We start from the raw sequence: 12488 nt of genomic DNA, 5'->3' as shown, positions 1-12488 counted from the left end.
GCGATGCTAAGAGTCTGTTGGAATTATATTAGCGATTGCTGCATTATTTATGAAATCTTGCAGATAGGATGTCAAATCATTGTTTCCTCGACGATTTTCTTGAGGAAAGGTTGTATGTGATACAACCGGAAGGTTTTGTCAATCCTGAAAGATGCTAATAAGTATGCAAAGCTCTAGCAATCCTTCTAAGGACTGGAGTAAGCATCTCGGAGTTGGAATATATGCTTTGATGAGATGATCAAAGATTTTGGGTGTATACAAAGTTTATGAGAAACTTGTATTTCCAAAGAAGTGAGTGGGAGCACTATAGAATTTCTGATGAGTATATGTTGTTGACATATTGTTGATCAAAAATGACATAGAATTTCTGGAAAGCATATAGGGTTATTTGGAAAGTGTTTTTCAATGGAAAGGCTGGATTAAGCTACTTGAGCATTGAGCATCAAGATCTATAAGGATAGATCAAAACGCTTAAATGGTACTTTCAAATGAGCACATTCCTTGACATGATCTTGAAGGTGTTCAAGATGAATCAGTCAAAGAAGGAGTTCTTGCCTGAGATGTAAGGTATGAAGTTAAGACTTAAAGCTCGACCACGGCAGAATAGAGAGAAAGGACGAAGGTCGTCCCCTATGCTTAAGACATAGGCTCTATAGTATGCTATGCTGTGTACCGCACCTGAAGTGTGCCTTGCCATGAGTCAGTCAAGGGGTACAAGAGTGATCCAAGAATGGATCACAGGACAGCGGTCAAAGTTATCCTTAGTAACTAGTGGACTAAGGAATTTTCTTGATTATGGAGGTGGTAAAAGAGTTTGTCGTAAAGGGTTACGCCGATGCAAGCTTTGACACTAATCCAGATTATTCTGAGTAGTAAACTGGATTCGTATAGTAGAACAGTTATTTGGAATAGCTCCAAATAGAGCGTGGTAGCTGCATCTAGGAGATGACATAGAGATTTGTAAAGCACACACGGATCTGAAAGGTTCAGACCCGTTGACTAAAACCTCTCTCACAAGCAAAACATGATCAAACCCGAAACTCTTTGGGTGTTAGTCACATGGGGATGTGACCTTGAGTGTTAATCACATATCGATGTGAACTGGATTATTGACTCTAGTGCAAGTGGGAGACTGTTGGAAATATGCCCTAGAGGCAATAATAAATTAGTTATTATTATATTTCCTTGTTCATGATAATCGTTTATTATCCATGCTATAATTGTATTGATAGGAAACTCAGATGCATGTGTGGATACATAGACAACACCATGTCCCTAGTAAGCCTCTAGTTGACTAGCTCGTTGATCAATAGATGGTTACGGTTTCCTGACCATGGACATTGGATGTCATTGATAACGGGATCACATCATTAGGAGAATGATGTGATGGACAAGACCCAATCCTAAGCCTAGCACAAAGATCGTGTAGTTCGTATGCTAAAGCTTTTCTAATGTCAAGTATCATTTCCTTACACCATGAGATTGTGCAACTCCCGGATACCGTAGGAATGCTTTGGGTGTACCAAACATCACAACGTAACTGGGTGACTATAAAGGTGCACTACAGGTATCTCCGAAAGTATCTGTTGGGTTGGCACGAATCGAGACTGGGATTTGTCACTCCGTGTAAGCGGAGAGGTATCTCTGGGCCCACTCGGTAGGACATCATCATAATGTGCACAATGTGATCAAGGAGTTGATCACGGGATGATGTGTTATGGAACGAGTAAAGAGACTTGCTGGTAACGAGATTGAACAAGGTATAGGGATACCGACGATCGAATCTCGGTCAAGTATAATACCGCTAGACAAAGGGAATTGTATACGGGATTGATTAAGTCCTTGACATCGTGGTTCATCCGATGAGATCATCGTGGAACATGTGGGAGCCAACATGGGTATCCAAATCCCGCTGTTGGTTATTGACCGGAGAACGTCTCGGTCATGTCTGCATGTCTCCCGAACCCGTAGGGTCTACACACTTAAGGTTCGATGACGCTAGGGTTATACAGGAAGTTTGTATGTGGTTACCGAATGTTTTTCGGAGTCCCGGATGATATCCCGGACGTCACGAGGAGTTCTGGAATGGTCCGGAGGTAAAGATTTATATATGGGAAGTCCTGTTTTGGTCACCGGAAAGGTTTCGGGGTTTATCGGTAATGTACCGGGACCACCGGGAGGGTCCCGGGGGTCCACCAAGTGGGGCCACCAACCCTGGAGGCTTGCGTGGGCTAAGTGTGGGAGGGGACCAGCCCCAGGTGGGCTGGTGCGCCCCCCCCCCACAAGGGCCCAAGGCGCCTAAGAGGTGGAAAGGGGGCAAACCCTAAAGGGGTATGGGCCTTAGGGCCCATCCTGGTGCGCCTCCCTCTCCCCCTCCCCTCTTGGCCGCCTCCCCTTTCCCATCTAGGGCTGCCGCCCCCCTAGGGGTGGGAACCCTAGAGGGGGCGCACCCTCCTCCCTCTCCCCTATATATAGTGAGGCCTAGGGCTGCCCATAACACGCGATTTGATCTCTCTCGTTGGTGCAGCCCTCCCTCTCTTTCTCCTCATATCCCGTGGTGCTTGGCGAAGCCCTGCAGGATTGCCACACTCCTCCACCACCACCACGCCGTTATGCTGCTGCTGGATGGAGTCTTCCTCAAACTCTCCCTCTCTCCTTGCTGGATCAAGGCGTGGGAGACATCGTCGGGCTGTACGTGTGTTGAACGCGGAGGTGCCGTCCGTTCGGCACTAGGATCATCAGTGATTTGGATCACGGCGAGTACGACTCCATCAACCCCGTTCACTTGAACACTTCCGCTTAGCGATCTACAAGGGTATGTAGATGCACTCTCCCTCCCCTCGTTGTTGGTTTCTCCATAGATAGATCTTGGTGACACGTAGGAAATTTTTGAATTTCTGCTACGTTCCCAACGGTTTGCGCTTCACCATTTCGTCCGGGGGCTAATGTTTTATTACAGACTAGATTTTCACGACCTTGCCCCGGACTCGATTCTCCATGTCTCGGCATTTATTATTACATGTGAGGCCTTCCTTCGAATCCTCCCACACTTCGGCTTATGGCTCAAGACCTTTAGTGTGAAACCGAAGATATCCGACGAGGAACAAGCGGAGTGGAGCGGTGCTACAATCAGCCAACTCGCCAACACTCCCTGGCCAAAAGGTTCCTTTACCGAGACTAATTGCTGGCAGCAGGAGTGGTTTGACATTACAGAGCCCCACAATACTAAGTGGGTAGCTGCACCCATCTTCCATCCTGGCCCACCGTCACAGCTTGCATCATGGGTCAACAAGGGGCTGGACTGGGGTTCGGTTGATGAAGTGTGGACTTTACAAAGCCGCACCCGAACCCTCCTCGAGAGAGATATCGATCTCGTTAGTGTGATTCAAGTGATGTTAGTCCACTGAACCCTGGCCTGCCAGCGCAGGCCTCGCCACATGTGGGAGTTCAATCCAGAAGGACCACAGACCCTCCAACACTTCTTCGGCGCCACACACGAAGGGATGTGGAAGTTATTTTTTGGGAAGCGGAAACATTGGCCGGATACTGTTGAGGACGCTGGCCTCAACTGTAATTGTCTGGATACCTCGGTAAGCACTTGGCTCTCGAATACTTTGTGATCATGCATACAGTAATATGATACTGAGTAGGCTATCTTTTCCCAGGGATGGATAAAGAAGGCAGAACTGGTTATGTGTTCGGACCCTCTGGCCGAGGGTCCAGCAAATCCTGTCCCAACAAGGATGCTAGCCCCAGCACCATACTAGATGCCGGAGAAGGAGGACGAGGTGGAGGACAAGAGGACCAAGGATGGCCTCTATTCCCAAGGGACCTCGGACTTTGTGTCCAGAGGAATAAAAATCCCCTCATCCGAAGACAAAAGTAAAGGGGGGGCACTATCTCTTTCCCTTCCAAGAAGAAGAGGGCCGCCTCCGAAGATTGGGAGAAGCAGGCTCCTAAGCGAGGCAAGATGCCTCTGGGAGGCGGCCCAGGCTTGGAGGAGGACGAAGCACAGCCTCATGACGAGGACGAGCCTCCGGCCCAATCGTAAGTGAACAAGACTGTTCTAAACATATCCCGTTCTTTTCATATGATGCCTGAAATATACATATTTCGCATCCCAGCGCGCAGTCCCCTTCAACAATCCTCTTCTTCGGGGGACCTTCTCCTGGAGATGATGGAAAGCGAGACGCCCCCACCAGCCTCTCCGTCCAATAGGGCAGACGATCCTGAGGTGTCGTCACGGAGGGTCTCCCCTGACCAACAAGTGGTGCAAGGGATGACGAAGATGCTATACGAAGCTGATACTTCGGCGGCCCAGGGTCCGGGGAACAACAATGAAGACCCCGAACAGTCCGGACTGCTGCCGGATACAAATAAACGGATCCCTTCAAAGGGTGGTCGTACTCCTGCGGCTGCCTCCGGAGACCCAGAGGCGCCGGATATCTTGACAAACATGCTGCGGTAGGCGTCTGTTTCAGAGGAACATCATACCTTGATGAGTACGATGGTTGAAAAGGTCCTATCTGCGAAGAGCAGAATGAATGAGGCCTTTGCGAGCCTGCTAAGAGGCTTCGAGGTTTGTAATGTAACATGTGCAATTGTGTTTTATTCAGAAAATACACCTGTGTAGAGACAGTAGCCCCTGAGACTCCGGTTGGCTTCCCCGGGAGGCAAACGGGGGATCAAGAAGGAATTTTGGAGGACTAAACTGAATAACTTTGTACACAGGTTGCTTCCCCCCTGGCTACTTCCCGGACTACGGATATTGCCGAACTGCAACAGAAGCTTGATGTGGCCGAGGATGACATTACATTGATCAATATGCGTCTTGACGAGTCGCAAGGTATGTATTCGGAGCAGTCTTTGTACATGCATTTTTGTGATATAAGCATGACACTGAAAACTATACCTGGCTGTAGATGGTGCTGCCAGCGTTGAAATTCTTCGGGCGGAGCTAGCCCGGGCCAAAGAGGAGGCCCGGTGTAGTAATGCAGCTGCCGAGAAGGCATCGGCTGAGTTAGAAGCCGAACAGGCTGCTCGGCGTCAAGACGAGGAGAAGATATCCATGATGGCGCTTGAGCTAAAAAGTGTTGCCAGCCGCTGTGAGCTCATTGAGAAGGAGAAAGAAGCCAAAATGGCTGAAATTGAAAAGGCTTTACGAGAGGCAAGAGAAGCGCGGACTGAATCCAGAGCGGCCCATGAGGAGATCCAGCAAGCTGGGGAGATTGTGGCTGGTAAGCCATTTTTACGACACGCTAAGTTCGGCGACCCGAACTATGCTCAGCTGAACAAATTGTGGAGTTTCCCGGACGAGTTTTTAGACTTGCCGAAGAGTTCTTCCGATGCGGTGTAGTATTATCAGGCGCGAGAGGGGTACGCAACGGAGAAGCTTTTCTGGTCACAGTTCGGCGCATCGAAGCGCCCCCTGTTGCTGAATGAGCAGATGTTCCAGTGGGCCGAGCTTCATAGGATATCCAGTGCTGCTATGAAGAACGTCATAATCCAGTTATGGCCAACCGAGCTTGTTTCGAATAATTACTTTGGCTTGGTGCAACAGGTTGTTGACGTAGTGCCGCGTATTGATGCTGTGAAGCGACCGGTGTGCATCGAGGGTGCCCGGATAGCTTTTGCCTGAGTCAAGACATTCTGGGGGGATATGAAGGACATCGACGTTGCGGTGAAGAGTCCGCCCAAGGGCAGGGACCGCCACGAACTGGAGCATTATTTTGAAGACGTCCCAGTAGCCGCCCGCTTGATAGAGGGTCAATGCTCGAAAGACATAATGTTCGAGTGAGGTGTATAAGAATTGTACGAGACAATTTTATAGTGAATCTATTTGTATATTGTGCTTGAAAGCTTGTGTTCCTCCTGTGCGGCCATTTTAATATAAACTGAAAGATTTCCAGTCGTTAGCTTAAACCCCCTTGTAGGAAGTACAGGTGTATTCGAAAAAGCATATGGTCACTCTTGACCCAACGTCTTGGTCCATAAAGGAGGTGTCAATGCGGCGAACCAGGCAACCAGACTATAGGGTGTTAACACTTTCACTTAGCCATAGGAGTTTTATGGTGGGTCTACGACATAGCCCCTAGTATGTATGCGGCTTATTCATACGATGTGTTTACATAATTGACCGGAAAAGAGGTCCTTCGTGTGACACGGAGGAATCGCTAGAGACTCCGATAAGTCATCGAGTGGTTGACCAGCTCTCGCCGCATCATGACAGTCAGTTTTCGGCTTTCTCTACTGAAGTGCGTCACCAGGTGAACCGGTAGCACAATCGCAGTAGTTCTCCCTTTACTACCCTACCCGATAGAGCGGAACATAGGATAGCAAACACAGGAGCCGGGCAACCCAATATTGACCCAAGACATAATTCGGAGCTGATGCATATAAGGCCAAACTCGCGATGCCGAAGTATGCTGTAAAAGTTGTTCGGACTTTGTTGGCAACTCATTTGTTCCTGTACGGAGCCCCTGGCAAGTTAAGCCGGGGTATGTTTGGGAAACAACCATGGGAGGCGTATTCATTTGCGGAAAGACGCGGGTGATTAATTTGGATAGTATGAACTGGGACCTGAGCGATATGCCAATGATTAATATATATATATATATATATATATATATATATATATATATATATATGTATGCCACGACCTCGGTCATTTGATATGCCCTGGGTCGAAGGCAGAGGAAAAAAGGCATGTTATAGGCTCTAAAAAAGAGTGCGGTCTACAAAAGTTTATTTTTGGACCTCCTGTCGCACGTCTGCGCCGCCTGTCCTCAGCGAGGAGAATCCTTGAAGGAGGTAGCCCCGTAGGTTAGTGTATGGATCCAAACTCCGATGGAGTCGGTCTTAAGTGATTCTCCTTTGCGCTACCTGCTTTTAAGAAGTATTGAAAAGAAAAAAAGGAAGTATATAAAAAACGTTACCGGAATGTTTGCAGACTTATCTATATTGTGCTTCCGCCGATGCCCATGGTATCTTAAGTGCGTAGTTATGTATGCGCGGTATAGCTTCATCGTGTATATGAGATGGGTGGCAGAAGCCGAACTGCTATTTCTGTTCCGGATTGGTCGGTCTTCAGGGGGAGATTCCTTCTGGCTCTCTGCATTTAGCTGTTGAACCATTCCGTCGTCCATATTGCCTTGCGCCCCCCTTCCCTTGTGCTCGGTGTTGAGCTTGCCGGCCTCCTTGAGGACCCAACAGCTTCTGTTGGTATGATTGGCTGGTTTATTGGGGTGGCCGTGTATCTGGCAGGGTCGGTCTAGTATCCTGTCTACGTTGGATGGTCTGTCTCTGTTCACCTTGAATGGCTTTTTCTGTTGACCGGGCTTGGGATTGCTGAATCCGGCGTTAACTGTTGTGTCGTGTTATCTATCGTTATCATTGCGACTGTTGTATTTGCTTCGTCGTGGCTTGCCATTGCAGTCTCGGATTTTGAAAGTGCCTGAGTTGCTGGTGCTATTACTTTTACGAGTGAGCTAGGTGTCTTCCCCCGCGCAAAAGCGGGTCACTAGAGCGGTAAGGGCTGTCATGGATCTAGGTCCTTCTTGACCGAGGTGGCATGCAAGCCATTCGTCCCGGACACTGTGTTTGAAGGCCGCGAGGGCTTCCGCGTCCGGACAGTCGACAATTTGGTTCATTTTAACTAAGAACCTGGTCCATAGCTTCCTTGCTGACTCTCCGGGCTGCTGGACAATGTTATTTAGGTCGTCGGCATCCAGTGGCTGGACATATGTTCCTTGGAAGTTGTTGCGAAAGGCGTCCTCCAAGTCCTCCCAGCTGCCAATAGAATTTTCCGGCAGACTGTTTAACCAGTACCGAGCTGGTCCTTTGAGTTTTAGTGGTAGGTATTTGATGGAGTGAAGGTCATCTCTGCGGGCCATGTGGATATGGAGGAGGAAGTCTTCAATCCATACCGCGGGATCCGTTGTTCCATCGTATGATTCGATATTCATGGGTTTGAACCCGTCTAGGAATTCATGCTCCATTACTTCATTTGTGAAGCATAGAGGGTGTGCGGCGCCTCTATGTTGGGCCACGCTGCGACGTACCTCTGACGGAGTCCATTTGCGGATTTCAGCCCGGTCGGGGCTAGGTTTGTCACGTCCAAATCGGTGGCCGTCGTCATGTGTCGAGGTGTGTCCTTGTGATCCGTAGATCGCTCTTGGGTATCCTGTTTTACTACCCCAGCCCTATTGAAGGTTGTATGTACAACCTTGAGATGTTTTGTTCTTGCCTTTACGGCAAGGTAGGGCGGTCTGTAGTTTGGCTTGAGTTGCCGCTTTAACCGGACCAAGTTGTGGTCGACCTGCCGCATTGTGTGATGATCGTACGAGCTCGAACACCTTATCGTCACCCTGGGGTAGCGATCTATGCTTAGGGTAGCTTTTGGCTGGGCTACCAAGGCCATATTTTTCGGCGGCTAGGACTTCGGTCCATCTATCATTAAGCAGATCTTGGTCAGCTTGAAGCTGCTGCTTCTTCTTCTTCAGGCTCCTTGCAGTGGCTATTAGTTGGCGCTTTAAGCGCTCCTGCTCGCGAGGTTCCTCGGGCACGATGAAATCTTCTGCGTCGAGGCTCACCTCATCCTCAGAGAGCGGAAGGTAATTGTCGTCCTCCGAATCTTCATGCATGGCATGTTTACCGGGGCTATCCTTCCTACTGTCCCATTCATCATTAATTGTATCAACGGGGTCTTCGTTGTCTTCGGCGTCATTGTCCATGTCGTCGATATTCTCGGAGTCGTAATCAAGTGTTTTGGTCGAATCCTCGACTGTTGCTATGAAGTGGGTGGCGGGTGGGAAGCAAAATTCTCCATCGTCAGCCCCTAGCTCGAGCCGGATATAGCTCGGCTGGGAGTCCTCCACCAAGGACAGGTTTTTTAATGAGTGTAGCACGTCGCCCAAAGGCGAGTGTTGGAAGATGTCTGCGGCGCTGAATTCGAAGATTGATAAACGATCAAGCTCAGCGTCCGCAGGCTCGCGTGGTTCGGAACCCACAGCCGGAGATGAGTCCGGTGTTCCGGTGACATAGGCATCGAGTGAGATTGGGTCCCTGTACGGCTCCAACGCCGTGGAATCTTCAGCCTCCGTGGTGGGGTTAATCCTCCCATCTTTGGATGGTGCGACCTTCTCCGGCTCTAGAGCTAGAGCGGTTACAGGAGCCATCTCCTGGATGCGGCCCGATGATAGATTTAAGTCATGATCAAAGGGGTGATCGGGAGCGGCTACCGCGGTAGCGAATCGGGCGAAGATCAAGTCTCCATGGATGTCCGCGGCGTAGTTTAAGCTCCCGAATCTGACCTGATGTATAGGGCGTAGCTTTCGATCTGCTCCAGGTGGCTAAACGAGTTACCCCGCAGTGCGAAGCCGCCGAACACAAAGATCTGCCCGGGGGGAAAGCTCCTCCGCAGACAACGCCATTATTGATGATTGAATGGGGCCATCAAACCTTTGAGCGACAGCATAGAGGAACTCTCAATGAAAGCACCAATGTCAGTGTCAAAACCAGCAGATCTCGGGTAGGGGGTCCCGAACTGTGCGTCTAAGGTTGATGGTAACAGGTGACAGGGGACACGAAGTTTTACCCAGGTTCGGGCCCTCTTGATGGAGGTAACACCCTACGTCCTGCTTGATTGATATTGATGGGTATGAGTATTACAAGAGTTGATCTACCACGAGATCGTAATGGCTAAACCCTAGAAGTCTAGCATGTATGACTACGGTATTGAGTATCCCCTATCCGAACTAAGTCCTATGGTTTATATAGACACCGGGGAGATCTAGGGTTACATAGAGTTAGTTACATAGAGTCGGTTCACAGCCCATCAGTCCGGCCCATAAACAGGCCGGACACCCGAGGACCCCTTAGTCCAGGACTCCCTCAGCGGCCAAGGGCAGCCACGCGCCCCCTCCCCCTCTAGTCCGAATTAGACAAGGAGGGGGCGACGCCCCCCTTTCCTTCTCTTCATCTCCCCCTTCCTTCCCTTCTCCTACTCCTACTAGGAAAGGAGGAGTCCTACTCCCGGTGGGAGTAGGACCCCCCCCCCCTTGGCGCGCCCTCCTCCTTGGTCGGCCGCCTCCCCCTAGCTCCTTTATATACGGGGGCAGGGGCACCCCATGGACAGAACAATTGATCATTGATCTCTTAGCCGTGTGCGGTGCCCCCCTCCACCATAATCCACCTCAGTCATATCGTAGCGGTGCTTAGGCGAAGCCCTGCACCGGTAGCATCATCATCACCATCACCACATCGTCGTGCTGACGAAGCTCTTCCTAGAAGCTCTACTGGACCGTGAGCTCGCGGGACGTCACCGAGCTAAACGTGTGCTGAACGCGGAGGTGCCGTACGTTCGGTGCTGAGGATCGGTCGATCGTGAAGACGTACGACTACATCAACCGTGTTGTTATAACGCTTCCGCTTACGGTCTATGAGGGTACGTAGACAACACTCTCCCCTCTTGTTGCTATGCATCACCATGATCTTGCGTGTGCGTAGGAATTTTTTTGAAATTACTACGTTACCGAACATTTACATCGATCTAGATGACTCTAAGTCTCGATCTGGATACATATTGACAGTGGGAGCAATTACCTAGAATAGCTCCATGCAGAGCATTGTAGACATAGAAATTTGCGAAATACATACGAATTTGAATGTTGTAGACCCATAGACTAAACTTCTCCCACAAGCAAAACATGATCACCCTTTGGGTGTTAATCACATAGCGATGTGAACTAGATTATTGACTCTAGTAAACCCTTCGGTTATTAGTCACATGGAGATGTGAACTAATCACATAAAGATGTGAACTAGATTATGGACTCTAGTGCAAGTGGGAGACCGAAGGGAATATGCCCTAGAGGCAATAATAAAGTTATTACTTATTTCCTTATATCATGATAAATGTTTATTATTCATGCTAGAATTGTATTAACCGGAAACTTAGTACATGTGTGAATACATAGACAAACAGAGTGTCACTAGTATGCCTCTACTTGACTAGGTCGTTGAATAAAAGATGGTTAAGTTTCCTAGCCATAGACATGAATTGTCATTTGATTAACGGGATCACATCATTAGAGAATGATGTGATTGACTTGACCCATCCGTTAGCTTATCACGATGATCGTTTAGTTTGTTGCTATTGCTTTCTCCATAACTATACATGTTCCTATGACTATGTGATCATGCAACCTCCGAATACCAGAGGAACACTTTGTGTGCTTCCAAATGCCACAACGTAACTGGGTGATTATAAAGGTGCTCTATAGGTGTCTCTGATGGTGTTTGTTGAGTTGGCATGGATCAAGATTAGGATTTGTCAGTCCGATTGTCGGATAGGTATCTCTGGGCCCTCTCGGTAATGTACATCACAATAAGCCTTGCAAGCAATGTAGCTAATGAGTTAGTTACGGGTTGTAGCATTACGGAACGAGTAAAGAGACTTGCCGGTAACGAGATTGATCTAGGTATTGAGATATCGACGATCGAATCTCGGGCAAGTAACATACCGATGACAAAGGGAACAACGTATAACGGTATGCGATTTGACCAATAAAGATCTTCGTAGAATATGTAGGAACCAATATGAGCATCCAGGTTCCGCTATTGGTTATTGACCGGAGACATGTCTCGGTCATGTCTACATAGTTCTCGAACCTGTAGGGTCCGCACGCTTACCGTTCTGTGACGATCAGTATTACGAGTTTATGTGTTTTGATGTACCGAAGGTAGTTTCGAGTCCCGGATTTTATCACGGACATGACACGGAGTCTTGAAATGGTCGAGATGTAAAGATCAATATATTGGAAGCCTATGTTTGGACATCGGAATGGTTCCGGATGAAATCGGGATTATACCGGTGTCCGGGAGGTTACCGGAACCCCCCAGGAGGTATATGGGCCTTATTGGGCCTTACTGGAAATGAGGGGGGCTGGCCCCCCTTTCCTTCCTTCTTCCCTCTCATTCCTTCTCTCCTAATGCCAACAAAGGGAAAGGGGGGAATCCTACTCCCGGTGGGAGTAGAACTCCTTGGGGCGCGCCTAGAGAGGCCGCCCCCTCCCCCCTCCTCCACTCCTTTATGTACGGGGGAGGGGGCACCCCATAGACACACAAGTTGATCATTGATCTTTTAGCCGTGTGCGGTGCCCCCCTCCACCATAATCCACCTCGGTCATATCGTAGCGGTGCTTAGGCGAAGCCCTGTTCCGATAGCAACATCATCACTGTCATCACGCCATCGTGCTGACGGAACTCTCCCTCGAAGCTCTACTGGATCATGAGCTCGCAGGACGTCACTGAGCTGAACGTGTGCAGATCGCGGAGGTGTCGTACCTTTGGTGCTAGATCGGTCAATCGCGAAGATGTACGACTACATCAACCACATTGTCATAACGCTTCCGCTTATGGTCTACGAGGGTACGTAGACGATACTCTCCCCTCTCGTTGCTATGCATCACGATGATCTTGCGTGTGCG

The sequence above is a fragment of the Triticum dicoccoides genome, chromosome 3A (assembly GCF_002162155.2).
Source record: "Triticum dicoccoides isolate Atlit2015 ecotype Zavitan chromosome 3A, WEW_v2.0, whole genome shotgun sequence".
NCBI classification, from domain to species: Eukaryota; Viridiplantae; Streptophyta; class Magnoliopsida; order Poales; family Poaceae; genus Triticum; species Triticum dicoccoides.
This window is presented reverse-complemented; position numbering follows the sequence as displayed.